Source organism: Heloderma suspectum, chromosome 7 (assembly GCF_057233095.1).
Source record: "Heloderma suspectum isolate Gila_16-S chromosome 7, 16-S_ref, whole genome shotgun sequence".
Lineage (NCBI taxonomy): Eukaryota > Metazoa > Chordata > Lepidosauria > Squamata > Helodermatidae > Heloderma > Heloderma suspectum.
In genome coordinates, this window is record NC_139464.1 from 26,831,640 (window position 1) to 26,849,800 (window position 18,161).

General features: G+C 41.2%; 1 protein-coding gene across 1 annotated transcript in view; it reads right to left on the reverse strand.

Annotated features, from left to right (window-relative positions):
- TMTC1 (transmembrane O-mannosyltransferase targeting cadherins 1) overlaps positions 1-18,161 on the reverse strand; it is a 215,959-nt gene that overhangs the window by 149,362 nt on the left and 48,436 nt on the right. The gene's annotated exons all lie outside the window — the stretch shown is intronic.

An 18,161-nucleotide genomic window follows, 5' to 3' on the forward strand; every position in this document is an offset into this window, starting at 1 on the left:
GATTGTGTGGATCACAACAAACTGTGGCAAATTCTTAAAGTGATGGGAGTACCAGACCACCTTACCTGTCTCCTGAGAAACCTGTACGAGGGTCAAGAAGCAACAGTCAGAACCAGACATGGAACAACCGATTGGTTCAAAATTGGGAAAGGAGTACGACAAGGCTGCATATTGTCACCCTGCTTATTTAACTTATATGCAGAGTACATCAAGAGAAACCCCGGGTTGGATGAATCAGAGGTCGGAATTAAGATTGCTGGGAGAATTATCAACAACCTCCAATATGCAGACGATACCACCCTAATGGCAGAAAGCGAAGAGGATCTCAAGAGCCTCTTGTTGAGGGTGAAAGAGGAGAGTGCAAAAGCTGGTTTGAAACTCAACATTAAAAAAAGTAAGATCATGGCATCTGGCCCCATCAATTCCTGGCATAGAGAAGGGGAAGAAATGGAAGCAGTGACAGATTTTACTTTCTTGGGCTCCAAGATCACCGCAGACGGTGACTGTAGCCATGAAATTAAAAGACGCTTGCTCCTGGGGAGGAAAGCTATGGCCAACCTAGACAGCATAGTAAGAAGCAGAGACATCACCTTGCCGACAAAGGTCCGTCTAATCAAAGCTATGGTTTTCCCAGTAGTAATGTATGGCTGTGAGAGCTGGACTATAAGGAAGGCTGAGCGCCGAAGAATTGATGCTTTCGAACTGTGGTGCTGCAGAAGACTCTTACGAGTCCCCTGGACTGCAAGGAGGTCAAATCAGTCCATCCTAAAGGAAATTAACCCCGAGTGCTCATTGGAAGGACAGATAATGAAGCTGAAGCTCCAATATTTTGGCCACCTAATGCGAAGAGAAAACTCCCTGGAAAAGACCCTGATGCTGGGAAAGACTGAAGGCCAAAGGAGAAGGGGACGGCAGAGGATGAGATGGCTAGATAGCATCACGGATGCAATGAATATGAACTTGAGCACGCTCCGGGAGAGAGCGCAGGACAGGAAGGCCTGGCGTGCTATGGTCCATGGGGTCACGAAGAGTCGGACACGACTGAACGACTGAACAACAACAACAACAACAAACGGGCAGCACAAGGAGTAGCAAACGTACACCATATCCCAGCCTTCCCCAACCTGGTGCCCTCCCAGTGTGTTGGACTTCAACTCCATCAGCCCCAGTCAGCATGACCAATGGTCAGGAATGCTGGGAGTTGTAGTCCAAAACATTTGTAGGGCACCAGGCTGGAGAAGACTGCCGTATCCTGTACCCCTTTAACTGACAGCCACACCCCAATCAATAGAAGAACTTTATCCTAGACATCACAGAAGACATTGTCCTCCCATTGACTTCAATGGAGGGGAATTTTTTTTTTTTAAAGAAAATGCTCTCACTTAGATTGCTCTGCCCCTATTACTGTGACAGAGCATAAGATAGCGTGCAACTCAGTACCACAACCAGCATATAAACCCCCCACACAGAGGCCATCACTCAGATCACAGGGTATGCAGCATGGGTGGAGTGCAGCTAGGTAATTTTAATTAATTTTAATTTTAATTGGTTTTAATTTTTGTGAGCTGCCCAGAGAGCTTCGGCTATTGGGCAGGATAGAAACAAAATAAATAAATAATAAATAAATAAATGATTTGTTCCGTCCATCTTAAAAAAAAAAGAAATCCATCTAAGCTAGAAGCTGTCACCACGCCACGTGGAAGCGAATTCAGTAAGTTACTTAAGCATGGCATTATAAGCTTATTTATTACATTTCTATTCCACCCAATAGCTGAAGCTGTGTAATTATCAATACTATGTATACGTTAATAAGTAGAGATTAACTCAATGACAACCAATTTAATAGATAGTCCTCTTTTGAGCGATGCTACACATGTATTTTCAACAGCTCTGAAAATCCTGTGCTGTGAAATGTCTTGCTTACTGGAGGTATTTTCATATTCATATTATTTAAAATAAATAGAGGCAAATTCACAGTTGTAGTGCCACTAATAAGAAAGCCTTGCTCCACATGGCACGTAACTAATTTTAGTAAAAGGATGGGACACAGAGCAACAAATCCCAAACTGATCTTAAGACATAGGGAAACCATATTTTTATTTTATTTATTTAATTCATTTCTATACCACCCAACAGCTAAAGCTCTCTGGGCGATTCACAAAAATTAAAACCACAAAGCTCAGCATAAAACAATATAAAATATGAAAGCTTAAAACCACAATATAACAGTACAACCAGAATAAAACCTAGCAGCAACGCAGAAATTTAAAATACAGATTTAAAACACCAAAGCTAAAAGACTAGGAAGCCAAAATGCTAAAATACTGGGAGAATAAAAAGCACCGGAAGGGGTACAACGTAGGCGCCAGGCAAACCTCTCTAGGGAGGTCATTTCACAGCTGGGGTGCCACAGCCGAAAAGAGCCTCTTCCTGGTAGCCATCTACCTCACTTCCCTTGGCAGGGGCTCACGGAGAAGGACCGCTGAGGATGATCGCAGGGTCCGGGCAGGCACATATGGGAAGAGGCGATCCTTCAGATAACCTGGCCCCAAGCCATTAAGGGCTTTGAATGTTAATACCAGCACTCTGAATCAGTCTTGGAAATGGACTGGCAGCTAGTGCAGCTGGAAAAGTACTTGCATAATGTGATCTCATTGGCCAGTGCCTGTTAGCAATCTTGCTGCCCTATTTTGGACTAGCTGAAGTTTCCGGACCGTTTTCAAAGGCAGCCCCATGTATAAGGCATTGCAGTAATCCAGACAAGATTATGGAGAAGGACTATCAAACACAATGGCCAAGGTTATTTAGGAAATAACCAGTACACTGAATACAGCCCAGAAATTAACTGGGCACCCATTTGACCCCACTTTTCACAAATGGTTTTCTCTCTCTCATTGTGTGTGCGTGTATATGTATGTGTATAAACATTTGCATACATTAACTGAGAACACTTCATGCATCTGATGAAGGGGACTCCAGACCATAAAAGCTTATGCCATAATACATTTGTTAGTCTTTAATGTGCCACAAGATACTTTGTCTTTGCTGTAACAATCTAAATTTGTAATATATTTTTGCTTCAACAGGCTAAGATGAATCCAAAGGGAGGGAAAACACCTAAACCTGATCCAGGCTGGCATCAGTGACAGGCCTGATCTGGAACCCTGTTGGGGGAACGAAGGGGCTTTGGGTCTAGCATAGGAGTAGAGAACATGTGGTGCTTCAGATGTATTTGGAATGCAACTCCCATCAACCCTAGCCAGCACAGCCAATAGTGAGTGATGATGGGAGCTGCAGTCCAACTACAAATGGAGGGCCACACATTTCCCATCCTGGTTCTAGTAGATCCAAAGGTACACCTCACATGCCCCCAGAATGGTCCATTTGGGGCCACCAGCACTTCACCTACACCTGCAAAGCTTTCTGCAAGTGCACCAGAGGCCTCCACAGCAGACATGCTGTCCCCCTGGGCAGAGCTCCTCTCCCCTGGTGGGAGGTACATCTGCCCCACCCTAATGCCACCCCATGGCCCCTTTATCATTTATAATCAAAATCCCACTTTCTTTCCAAACTGCAGCACCCCTTTTAGTCTTACAATTTCTGGAGGCAGAAGACTTTCCTAGGAATGGGCACTTCACATCTTAAAAGGGAAAAGCAATTGGCGGCTGCTGTTCTCAGTTATAGAAATTACAGTTTGTTAGAAGTTGAAAGGAAAAAGAAATTTTAAAGAACAGGAGAAATGAGAGAAGGGGAGGTGTTGAAGTATATTTAAATTATTCCTGCTATCTGAAAGATGTCAGAGTCTGAATATTTTGTATCAGAGGGGGGGATTGTTTTGACCCATTTCTCATGGCTCGTGTATTTAGCTCCTACCTTTTTTACTGGTATTATATCCCACTCCCTTTTATTATAGATTGAATACAACCTTCTTCTGATTTTAAAGAAGGCTTTTCAACTTTTAGCTATATTGTTCACTCTCTTGAAAAAATCTATTTTATTGAAAACATTAATTCCACTTGCAAATAATAAAGCATTATTTTTGAAGGGGGGTATTATACATTTCTATTTCTTTCTTTTTAAGAAGATGTGTTTTCTTGCATTTTTTTAAAAAAACCTTTTCTTCTAAACTTTTTGGTTAGCATTCAAAACCTCTAAGGCTACAAACTACTTTGAGGCATCCTAGGGACCAAGGAACATAGGATATTACAGGCCTCCTGCTCTGCAGGTGGAAGAGGAGGTGCTCCCTGGAAACCTCCTTGATGCAGTAGCAAAAACCTACTCTGCCACCCCTGTGCTCTGACAGTGGTAGGAGGGAAAATGGTGCACAGCAGGCATAGCTTGAGAGAGGCATTAAATCAGGGGTGCCAAACCTCTTCAGCCCAAGGGCCAAATTCAATCTTGGAAATGCTCTCAGGGGCTGCATTTCAGTGGAGCGCGGGCCCAAAGGCAAAAGGGGGTGTGGCCAAAATACCAAAAGACCTAGTATATTGTTGCTTAAAGCTCTTACTGCCTGTAACTAAACCTTAGGAAAGGCATTCCAATGTTTAGAATGTGGGGGAAAACACTCAGAAGCTGGGAAAGTTGTACAAAATTATGAAATACACATGGCTTGCATTGGCTATGTGAATACGGTGGTTGCATAGTGTGGGTAATCATGTGATGGCTGAAGGTGCCCCTATCATATTGGTTAAGGGCAGGGGGAAGTATGGCGTTAGGGGCTTAACATGCCCATTGAGGATCAGACCTTGCCTGTTCTGTCTTTTGGTGCTCCCCCCAACCAGATGGTCTCTTGTTGTTCTACCAACTTGCCCTTGGGTCTTGTGGGACTGCTGCTAAATGTTAGGTTGCTCCAGAATAAGATCTCACCCATCCATGATTTAATTGTGGATGAGGGGACCAACCTAGCATGTATCACTGAGACATGGGTGGGCAAAGAGGGGGAAGTTAGTCTTATCCAATTAGATGTGTACAGGACCAGGCTACAATTTTTAGTTACATTAATCCTTTTTTCTTCCCCCCACCCCATTACTCATTTTTTCAAGTTCTGTAGCATTTGACTTAATACTTGAATTTTGTTCCACACTGAATAGATGTTCTTTTTTCATGCTTCATTAACTGGAATGGTTCTTTTAAAAAGTCTGCATTTTCCACAATTCGTAAATCATTTTTTTCCATTTTAGTTCAATTTAAATTGAACTATTTTCCTATTAAAATTTAAAGAAAAGTAATTTTTAAAAATCTCTTAATGGCATATTTCTTCTGCCGTGTTTTCTTGGGCATTCTGTAATTTTCTTTTCTTTAAAAATAATTGAGAACATGAGAATATAAGAAGAGCCATGCAGGATCAGACCAAAGGTATATCTAATCCACGCATCCTGTTTGCCAGTGTGGCCAACCTGATGCCTCTCAGATGCCCACAAGTAGGACATGGGTGCAACAGCACGTGCACACACATACCAGTCAGGTATCCCAGCAACTGGTGTTCAGAAGCAGACTGCCTCCGATACTGGAGGTCATACAGAGCTATCATGACTAATAGCCATTGACAGCCTTAGCCTTCACGTATTAAATGTACATGTATTAAATATCCCCCTTATGTTTAATACGTAAGCAGCTCCAGAAACCCAAAAGCAACTCACTCACAGTTCTAACCCTATAATCAAAAGCTGCATCGTTCTCTCTTTTGCTTTCATCTTGGCAAAAGGAAAGGATCATTATTTAATATGCAGTGGAACATCATCATGGAATAATGGAAGCTTTCAAAGACTATTGGGGAATCAACTTATTTATGGATGAGCAGGCATAGAAAAATCAACTAGGCACTGAGATTTCTTTTTTGTCTTATTCACACCTCAAAATTAACTGGACTACCCAAAGCAACCAATATGCTTTAGCAGCACTGATATATCCTTTTGGGAAGTGTTATTAGAAATGTCATTGAGGCTTCTTATTAGATTCTGACATTTCCAATCTCACAGCCTGTAACACCTGAGAGCCATAAAAGTGATAATCAAATGGATTTCCCAGGAGGAAAAAAATATATACCACACTGCCTTCAGACTAGCTTAAGAACAGAAATGTTTCAGGAACAGTCCAGCAAAAGTTAGTCGCAATTAAATTCCACTGAAATCAGTGGAAGGAAATCAATGGAAGTCACATTAGTTGTGAATAGAGATTTGCAAATCAGCAAATCTTTATTTAGGTTCTCTGAATTCCACCTTGAGGCTTGTTCAAACTCTTATCAGTATCAGATACTTTGTGTGCGCGCGTGTGGAGGGCTCCTTTCGCTTGAAAATTCATAAACATTTATGCATATTTTGTGTACCTATTTTTTCCAAATGAATGCATCCATTGTGTACATTTTGGAAATAGACGCAACTCTCTCGCAAAAGGGAATGCACATTTTTCAAAGTAGACATTTGTCATATGTATGCATTTTCCATACACATTTTTTTGTTCTGCAAATCACATCGCAAGCAACATACAGACTTCAACCACAGATTGCGTTTGGGTCCGTGATCAGTTCCAGGAGATGCGAACTTGGTAAAGTCTCGTCAAAAAGGAACAGAAATTAATTTCTCATACATGCCTAATAAGTTATATCACTCTGTTGCTTTCAATCAGACTTACAGTGCAATCCTTCTGAGTGTCTTCTCAGATGTAAGCCCCACTGACATCAATGGGGTTTACTCTCAGGTAAGTATGTAAAAAATTGCAGCCTTAGTTGTGACAAACTTTAGTTGGTTTGCCTTTGATGCAAAAAACAAAAATCATCTCCCAATATTTATAAATATGAGTTGTTTCTCAAGCGCAGTTTTCATAATGCTCTGGTGTGGTACAAAAGAGAGAAAACACAGGTGAATTTCTTATGTTCTGGAGAGCAGAAATCACAACAGGAGAGATTGGTCGCATCCCAAACAAAAAGAGCAAACAAGAATTCGCTGTTCTTCCCATGACACATTCTCAACTTTTATCAAGAAGTCCCCTTTAAAAAATCAATAGTGGAGTGCTCATTAGGTAGGCTGACCATATGTACCGTTTTAAATGGGACAGTACCATTTTTTTTCATATTTCCCGACCGTCCTGTCATTTTAATATAAATGTCAATTTTGTCCCGTTTTTAATTTTTTGTAAAAGCCTGAACACGTTTATCATAAGGCTCTACGCTAATCAATGCATGCAGTAAAACTACTAGTGTGACGAAAGAGGAAGTTCCATTTCCCTTATCCAGTCAGGGCCAGGCTTCTTGAGCTAGCGACAATCAGACGCCGCCCCCTTGCTTGTCTGCAGTGGTGGGGAATTCGAGAGGCGGCCGCTAAGCCCCATTCAACGTGTGGGAGCCAGGAGGTGAGTCTCACTGTTATTTCTACCATCATTCCACCCATAGAGATTCTTTCTGCCCTACATTCAGTTTGATTCGGACTTTTTAGGCTCAATATGTTCATATAATAGAACTTATGTAATCGTCTTACTTTTTCGTGAATATGGAATATTACATAACCCCGTCCCGTTTTTGTAATCCCAATATCCCCTTTTTATCTCAAGGAAATATGGTCGGCCTATAGGGCATGTCTGGACTAAAAAAAAATTAATCAGTTTGAAACCATTTTAAATTTAATGTATTATTACTACATTTAGATCCCACCCTTTTCCTCTTGCAAGGAACCGAAGGCAGCTTACATGATCCTCCTCCTCTCCGTTTTATCCTAACAACAACCCTATCGGGTAGGCTAGGCTGAGAGTCAGTGACTGGCCCAAAGTCACCCAGTGAGCTTCATGTCCAAGTGAGGACTAGAGCCTGGATCTCCTGGATCCCAGCCCAACACTCTAATCACAATGCCATACTGAATCTCCATGGCTCCAAACCAAGCAACCATAGCAGATGTAGGACCAAATGGACGAGAGCAAGGATGGGGAAAGTGTGGCCCTCCAGATGTTGCTGAACTACAACTCTCATCATCTATCACCACTGGCTATGCTGGCCAGGGCTGATGGGAGCTGCAGTCCCATCAACATCTGGAGTGCTACACGTTCACCACCCCTGAGGTTGTGGATCTCTGACAAAATGTTTTCAGTACCCTGACAAAAGCATAATTCCCAAGGTTTGGAATGAAGAAGGAGAGATATTAGCAGCAAGCTAGTTTCAAAGTGGTTGACAATTTGGAATGCAGATGTGCTCTCAGGTACAAGAATAGAAATTATTCATCCAGCAATACTCATCATTATCTTTAGCAAGCATGTTAAAAGAAGGAAAGATAACTGGGATTACATTGATCTGTATCATAAAGTCCCAGGGGAAGAAGCAAAGGAAAACAAAACATCAGGATTCCTCTGAAGAGTCATGGGTGCAACAACAACATGCATTTGGAAGGGAATGATATTTTAAAATAAACTAGAGTGATTTCACTAGTGTAGAGTGAAAACTATGGGATTCTAGGTGCCACATGGAGGCCTGGCTACTGCACAATGTAGAGCTGCATATTTTAATTTGCGTTAAGTTCCAGTTATCTGTCCATTCATTTAATATTATCCATTCCTCACTTTGCAGAAATATTCCACATGTTTCAGTCATAATCATGTGTGTTTCACTCACAATATGTTTGACTCACAATTTGTGTTTCGCTCACAGTCATACTGCATCATGGGTTCTGTAGCGCTAAGGCTGAATAACATGAGCTGTTGTGTAAGATGTTCTGAGAGGTTTTTGGTGTGAAAAGGTAAAGTAACATGCAGATTCAGGTAGAATGGTGCAAAAAAGGGTAAGATATCACAAAAATGCAAGTACTGTGCATAATAAACAGGTTTGTAATAGGCATGAAGTATTTTAGAGTTTTTTAAATTAAAATTCAGAAGTGGCTACAATATTAAAATCAAGTTCAGGGGAAAGGAGTGCTGAATTTTGGCATCAAGACTAAGAGCATGATCTTATATATGTTTACGCAAGGTCCCACCGAGTTCAATGGCTCCCACATATGTGGGTATAGGATTGCAGCACGTTTACTATACCATCTTCCTCAGAACCAAAAACAAACTGAATTTATCAGCCAAAATAGGTGCACAATAACTAACAAAAACAGATTTTTTTTTTTTTAAAAAAAGGAAACACACTTGTGAAGCATGTTAGTAATTTTTTCATAACATTAAGTGATATGCTTCACTTGTTCCCAAATCCCTATGTGTTGCGACTGGTCATCTGTGTCAAAGTCACTGTTGAAAAGATTAGCAGCATCCTTCTGGTTTCTGTAAGACAGATCATTTTTGGAGCATCCTATAGAAATCCCAAAGTATCCAGCTTAAACTCTAGAGGTCCACCTTCCAACATCACGGCTTGCACGATTATCAGAGCAGCAGGCAACAAATAAAAGATTTAATCAGGGTTGGGTGACTTGTGGCCCTCCAGATGTTTTGGCCTGCAACTCCCATGATCCCTCGCCATTGGTTATGCTTGTTGTTGTTGTTCAGTCGTGTCCGACTCTTCGTGACCCCATGGACCATAGCACGCCAGGCCTTCCTGTCCTGCGCTCTCTCCCGGCTGACTAGGGCCAAAAGTTGCCCACCCCTGGCCTATCTGCATAAGTCAGCTTCCTCCAACCAGGCACCCTCCAGATGTTCTGGACTACAATTCTCACAATCCCCAGCTAGTGAAGATGGTGGGAACAGTAGTGGAACATATCTGGGGGGTGCTCGGTTGGAGGAGGCTGGCACTGAAAATCCCCATTCAGTTATTATGCTAAACTTTTGAGTACTTAACCCCATGGTCTGCCAAGAGTGCTACTAAATTTATTGAAGGTTTTGGCCAGCATCAAATACATAAAGCCAGCTCCAACAAAGCAGTTTTCCTCCAAGTCAGTGCTTTTGGAATGGGCTCCCGTTGAGGCATACACAAGAAAAGCATTACCTCAGAACTGGTAATCCATGGGGACTCTTCAGAAAATATCCATGAACTGCCCCCCATGTGGTACAGTTTGAGAAGAACCCTTTTGTGAAATCCTTAACAAGACATGAGAAGAGATCAAAGCAAAATATGAAGGATAGCTCTTCTTGAACTTCTTATGGGGCATATTCCTTCCAAGTGTAATTAATTAATTACACTTGTAGTCCATTTTAACTGCTTAGGAAGGAATATGCCCCATACAAAGTAATTAATTAACAGTATACTTCCATATTCATACTTCTTCCACCTGCAAATATACAGCTGGTGATTGGAAGTTGGGAAGTTGTGAAAGTAGGCCTGACTAGGCCTTGTAAGTAGTTTGGTTCAGGCAAAGTGCCTGATGGGACTGAGTGTATGTGTGTGTGCATGCGTGCGCTGCAATCATTTACCCACTTACTTGGGAATATGCCCCATTGAACTCAATGGGACTTACAACTGAGTAGACATGTATAAGATAGCACTGTAAAATTGCTATTATCCTTTATGGAAGATGATGGGAGCGCAGGCAAGAATAATGGGAACACTCAAGACTGGGGAAATATATCAAGTTACTTAGGTGCCGTCATCAAATGTTTACATGCCAAGATCAAATTTAGCCACCAGCCTGTTTACGTAATTAAAAATATTTTCCAAATTCCACCATCAAATATATTTTAAAATATTTAGAACACTTTTCCAATGATTTAAAACCTAAACTCACTCAGTGTGATCTTATACTTGTTTACTCTGAAGGAAGTCCCAGTGTATTCAATGGGGCGTACTCCCTAGTAAGAGTGTTTAGGATTGTAGCCTCAACCAATATATCAACTAAAAAACTTTTACTATCTGCCTTTTGACCCAGGGCTTGCAGGACCTACTTTATTTTTTACTAGAACCTTGAGATCCAAATGGCATACACTTAGAATTAAAGAATTCTGAGGCCAGGAATTTGTTTTGAATACTAGCACTGAACAGAGGTCACAATTCTGCCACACAAAAATCCACTCTAGTTACACCCACCCATCCACCCAGTTTTCTTCATTTCAACAGTATAATTTTTTTGGGGGGGGGGATCCTTTTGTTATCACTGATCTAGTGCTCATCACACAGATGGGCCAGTAGTTCCTGATCTACCTTCTACCTACTCATTTGAACCAATTAATCAATTTCACTTAAAGAAATCTGTGTATTACCAAAACCTGGCTACATGTGCCTTTTTGGAATATTGAAGGAACTGATGCACTTAATAGGCAAAAAAAGCTGCCACTCGTTGTGAGAAGGAACATCCATTTTCAGTATTTTCTTTCATTCCCTATTACAGTAATATACCGCATCAACCTCAAAGACAAAACTAGACAAAAATAATATGCCTCTAACTCACCAATTAAAATTGGCTCTCACCAATTGAATAACTAATGTTTTCATTTGCACATAAGAGGGGTGTGTACCATGTAACAACCTGCCCTGGGAACATTTGGGTTAGCTCTAAAGTACGGGTGGGGAGACTCGTCACATTTTTTTAATACCTTGAAGAGGTTCCTAGGCCAAATTTCTGTGCTAACTGAGAATATCCCAAATATATTCAAGACAGGAATTCGATTCTGTGTCCTGTGCCCTGGGGAGGCGTCTTGATCTCTACAAGTTATGAACAGCAATATTTGACAGAGGAAATGGCAAGTCTTGAAATTTTAATTACAAAAAGGCTCGCAGCTGTGTTGCTTCTTCCAGCACGTTCCATTTTCTTTCCTTCCTTCTGTCTCTCTCCCCTTTTGTTTTGCTGGTGCTGGTACTAGCTGAGGAACATCTTGTGTGTGTGTTGGCCCCAAGACAAAAACTCCAGTGTAAACAATTTGATCCTACTGACCTGAGGAGCACACATAGCATCCATCAAACACAGCTGAATTGCAAATGCACTGAATAATGATAAAATAGAGCCAGCTGTCTTAGAGCCCTCTAACATTAAACTTCCTGACCAGACCTCGTAAAGGGAAAAAAAAAACCCCACTCCTCACAAATCAGCATAGTCTATTACATAGTTTACTGGTTATGTAAAAAATACAGTAGCCACTCCCTGCTATAAACCTGCCCTTTATAACAAGGAAAGAATCCAATACTATCTAAGAAAACCAGAAATACACAAGAGAAATGTCCTGTTTCTCTGGAGGGGGAAAAAGATTATTCTGACCAAATAAAATAAAATGTAGAAAATGTTGAAACACTTCCTGCCCCAGATAACCTAAAAATGGCTTAACAGCAAAGAGACTGCCATTAAAATATATTTTAGAAGAGAAACACAGCAGGGCATCTTGTTTAAGATGACGCTTTAGGGGTATTGCCCAATAGATTTCTTTGAATCAGTGCAATCCTATATCTATCTATTCAGAAATAAGCCCTGTTGAATTCAATCGGGGGCTTACTCCCAGGTAAGTGGGTGTAGAATTGCAGACTCAGTCCATTAGTTACGTGTGTTTAAGGCTATAATCCTATACCCACCTACCTGGAAGAAAGCCGAACTGAATTCAGTGGAGCTTAATTCTGAGTAGATATGTATAGGATTGCACTGTTTGTCAAATTTATTAATCGATTTTGTTTCCATACATTACATCAGGGTAAACACTATTTGGAGGGGGTTATTTATTGGGAGATTTATATCTCGGCTCAAGGCAGTATCCATAAATAAAAAGCAATTAACAAGTTAAAATAATCCAATCATAACCAAGAATTTTAAAAATGCAAGTAAGTACAACAAACAAAAATAGCCAAAAAAGCAGCAGATAAAAAGCACTAAAAATAACAAAAAGATCTTATGGCACCTTAAAGACTAACACATTTATTATGGCATTAACTTTCATGGACTACAATCCATTTCATCAGATGCATCTGATCTAGCAGACAGTTGTCCATGACAGCTTATGCCATAACAAATCTGTTAAGTCTTTAAGGTGCCACAAGACTCTATGTTGTTTTTGCTGCATCAAACTCACAAGGCTACCCCTTTGGAAAATGCACTAAGGAGCCAATAGACAAAATCAATTATTTAAGAAGTAGAGAGTTCAAACGTTTGCTGCAAAAGTGAAGTCTTCAGTCAATGTATTTGTGCATTTGTAACTTTAGAATTATGATTTTAATGGTATTCATGTGTTGTACTGTTTTTATATGGGTTGTTAGCCATCCTGTGCTCCTTGCAAGGAAGAGCAGGAGACAGACAGACAGACAGACAGACAGACACAGAGAACTTGCAAAGAGGGAGCCAAATGAACCTCCAGGGGCAGAGAATTCCACATTCTGAGTGCCTCAGCAGAAAAGGCCCTTTTACAGATCTCTACTAACTGTACTTCAAAAAGGTGGTGAGAAGCACAAAAGATCATTTTAGTGGGCAGCCAGATTAGTGCAGGGGGAGGGATGGTTCTTTGGGTATCGTGGCCCTAAGCCACTTAAGAGATCTCAAAGTCATGGCTAACACTTTGAATTTTGCCTGGAAACAGTCTAGTAGCCAGTTCTGAAGCAAGAAGTAAACTTGGCTTTCAGATTATATATGCATGTGCTGTTTCAGGCACCATCTCAGAAAAGGCATTTCTGGGGTGTGTGTGTCTGTGTGTGTATGTGAGTGTATGTTAAAAAGACATATATGTTTATGTATGTATGTGTCTGTATGTGTCTGTGTGTGTCTGTGTATACACACACACTCTTCTTGCAAGACAGAAAAAGGAAGACGACGTTATTGGCTTCATGTTAAATTAAATGCTGAGGAGGAGATCAAATATGCTCACTGTGCTGTGCAGAACTTCACTACAAAATGATAATTGGAAGGTTGTAAAAGAAAAGATGTGTAAAGTCGCAAAATGGCAGTTAAAATACCTGGCTCTCCCCTTTAATTCTCATTAGGAAACCATGCTTCTGTACAGCATTTAAGCAGTTCTCCATAAAGCTGTCAGACCTCTCAAGTGTGGTGAATAATTTTTCCTTTATTTTTGTAAAGTGAAATGTTTCAAAAAGGTGTTTAACCAAGTCAAAAACCCTGCATAAAACTGCTAGATAGCAATACTAGCAAGGAACCTCATCATGTATTCCAGCTCCCCTAGCCTGGTACTCTCCATATGTGTTGGACTGCAACTCCCATCATTCCCAGCCAGCATAGCCATTAGTTTCCCAGGGTTCCCCTTCAAATAGAGGACTGACCTATGTAAAGTGGGAAGCCTGGCCACTCTAACAGCTGCTGAGAAAACTGTCACTTGGTGACAAAATGGTCCCTGGGATAGAAGGACTTATGTTTCTTCTAGAGCCCTAAAGCTCTTTCAGTGGCACTGACTTAAATCAATAGAGCCCTGTGATTTAACCACAAGTATTTAATCAGTAATATTTAAGGCTACCTGTCCTATGGATGTGAATCTGTTGAAAGGCAAAACACCTCTGAATACCAGAAGCTGAGGACAAACAAGAGAAGGTCGCCATCTCCGTGCCCTCCTTGTGAGCTTCCTAGAAGCATTTGGAGAGAGAACACTGAATTAGATGGCAAGCCAGGCCTGGTATCACCACGTGGCACCCTCCTGCAGCTGCTGTTGACCCAATACCTCAGAAAGGCACACTATGGACCTTGGAGGCCCCTTCTTTAAAAAAAATTCCAGTGGTCAATGCTCGGTGGCTGTCATTTTAATTTCCCACAATGCCCCTAACATATCAACTTGAGGGCATTCTGGGAAATTAAACTGGAAACTGCCTAGCGCCAACAGGAGGAGTGCCACCATGTGAACTCCCAAGGAGTAGCCTACTGGTACAGGAGGGGGGAGGACACTATGTTGAGGGCTGTCTCCACCCTCAAGCTATTATAATGTAATCACTATGAAGAATTAGTGCTTGAACCTGCTCCCTCCCTATCCCTTTTTCCTTTTGTATTGTGCCTATTAGACTGTAGGCCTGTGGGCAGGACCTGTCCTCTCTTCTAAACCTCTGTATAGCACCTCAAATTTAGGCACTTTATAAATAAAACAACATTACGTGTTGTAAATCATTATCAGGCCAGACAATATGGCCTGATACTTCCCGCACACACACCCTGCAGAAGGAGGTAAACTCTTTTTGAAAGAGATTACAAAACCTGATGCCACTGGGAGACAAACTGCTCTGTTGTAGGACTGACTGGGTTACCAACATGTTGGCAAAAGAAAAATCTTACGTATATCTTGAACTGGTGTACGCTATAGAAGGTATTTTATTTGGCACTGATGTATCAGTAGATTGATATATGGATGTATAGACAGAACCGTTTTCGTTTTTTCTGATCTGCTTGACTGCATTTAAATGGAATGTTTCCTTTGTAGATGGAGATATCTGCTCATGAGTTTGGGGTTGCTGTTGTTTTGCCGAAGGAGCTTCTTAAGAAACTGCAGAGAGAATAATTTATGGGGTGGGATTATTCTCAGGCTGACAATCTGAATATTCTGGTATAGAGAGGGACCCTTCCCTAATATGGAGCCCTCCCGTCAGCTCCAGCCAACACTGCCAATGGTGAGGAATGCTGGGAGTTTTAGTCCAAAACATCTGGAGGGGACTAGGTTGGAGAAGGCTGCTACAGAGACAACCCGCTGTAAAATTAATGCAGCTTTCATTAGGAGTGGGCAGACTTTACGTCTGCAGCACCTACTTTGTTTTTTAACTAGAACCCCGAGATCCACCTGATTTAAAAGACACACACTTAGAATTAAAAAATTCTGAGCCCAGGAATCTGAGTAGCTGAAATGAATGGAACTCTCAGTCCTGCCACACAAAAATCTACTCATGGTACCCCAAGCTTTCTTCAATTCAGCAGCATAATTTAGGGTGTGCAGGGAATTATTTTGTTGGTACTACTGATAAACAACTGGGAGTCAGAAACCCTTCCCAATCTAAGGCAAAACACCCAGAGATCTACCAGTAGAGATCCAGATCTACCTTCTGCCCATCCCGGTTTACCATGGCCTGAAAATTCTTTCCATTAAAATACTTCTGTGAGAAGTATCTGCCAGTTGTAGCCATATTCTGCCTTGTTGTGTACTTGTAACACAAACCCTTTGGGAAATTAATCCTGTTTGGGGGTTTTAATTGATGCTTAGCCAGAATCTACACACATGGGCCTGCCCCATAACTATATTGCAAGAGTCACTATCCTGAACAAGATCGTCGAACTAAAACATAACATCAGGAAACAAGCATATCCAATTAGCAGCACCGTGCCCTATTAAGGAGGGATTAAAGAGGGATAATGACTAATAAGACTTATTTACAACTCAATTACCAGTTGATGGGGAAGAAAGTGGGTAAGAAAGGAATTCAAATAAATCCTTAGCAAGAAGCCATCATGCAGCATCCACAGAGCTAAGAAAAAAAAGAGTAACTCAGAGCCTACAGTTGCAGTTTCCATTTGAAAGATGCCATTGGTGACATGGCCATGATGTTCATAAGGGAAGATGTTCTATCCGCTCTCAGTCCAACCTAGGATCTCTACGGGGCACACCCCAAATGGTCCACATCCAATGACCATATCCAATAGGAAGCAAGATAAGCCAATGAAACTGTGCTGGGCTATCTTGACCTCAGCCTATTCCTGGCAGGAGCAAGACACTAAGAACTAGCATACAGCTAAGGATATTTCCTTAGGAAACTGGACCTTTGCAAATTCTGATAAGAACTGAACTGATCCTAGAAACGTGTGCATCAACAAAACCTGAGGTCCTCAAAGTTCTCCAGTTTCCACCTCAAAGCCCACTCCAATTCATGTCCATATGGTGGGGTTCAGAACCAGAGCCAAGGGCCACATTCCATTTTCAAGAAGCTCTCGGGGGCCATATTCCAACAGTGGACCAGACTGAACGCAAAAAGGACAGGATCAAAAATACCAGCATATTGTAGCTTGAAGCTCATAACTCTTAGGAGAGGCATTTCTAGCTTTTAAGAAGAGGCAGGGGGACTACGCAAAAGCCAGGAAACCACTGAACAATTAGTGGTTGGAGGGAAGGGGGTGGAGCCAGAGGAAGGAACACGGCCAACTGGGGAACTCCAGACAGCCCTACTGGGACCCCTAGAGAGCCAGATTTGGCTCCTGGACCAGATGTTCTGCACCCCTACTTTTATGAGCATTGAGGGGGGTTTCTGCACAATATTTGTATGCATTTTCGGGTACATTTTTGAAATGTATGCATCAGTTGTGCACATTTTGAAATGTCCACATTTTTTCTCCCATTGACTAAAGCATATATGCATTTTTCAAATTTTTCAATTTGTTGCACAAATTGCATCACAAGTTTGGAAATGTTTGAACTTCAGACTGCAAATTGCATTTAGAGTCATGTTTGGCTCTGGGAAGTGTGAATTGGGTAAATTCTGGTCAAAACTGAACTAAAACAAATTCCTTGCCCATCCCTCCTTGATCCACACCTCCCAGACTAATATGCAGATCACAACTTAAGTTACTTTCCCAGCTTTCGCACTTTCTGAATGTTTGGATGTAGTTCTTGGCTTAATGGATGTTAAGTTTCTAAAATGTTTCCAAATTAAAATGTTTCTAAAAATATGTATCTGGGAGAAAATTCCATTAGAAATTAGTATTTTGAGAGAAAACGCTTTTAGAAATATGTATTTAGATGTGATTTTTGTACAGGATTTAAAAACATTTGCCCAGCAATGCAAAAAAAGGGGATGCAACACACTTCTAAGTGAACACATGCAAAACGTGACATGGGCCAGAAATAAAACTTATTCATCTACTCCTGTATACAATCTGCTAATTTCACTGGAGCTCACACAAACTCCACCACAGCAAGATGAATAGCAGTAGCTAGGGATGTATGAGAAATTCTTTTCAGTTTGTTTTTGATCAGGATTTACACAGTTTGCACCTACTGGACTGCAATTTGCAGTCAAGTCTGTACATTTCCAAGTTTGCAGTGTGATTTGTGGACAAAAAAAAATGAATTCAACAGCATGTGTACATTTGAAAAACGTACATGAAAAAATGCTTACTTCTGGAAAATGCACACAAACACACTTCAGTCAATTGGAGAAGAATGCATACATTTCAAAGATGCACACAATTGATGCGTACATTTGGAAAACTACGGACAAAATACGCACGGGTTTTCATGTGAAAATGAAAAAACAAAGCTCGCAATCTCATACAGACTCGAGTGGGAATGAGATTTGAGATGGAATTCGTAGAACTTTGGTGAGGTCAGGTTTTGCTGGGTTGTGCATCCCCAGCAGCAGCAGCACTTGA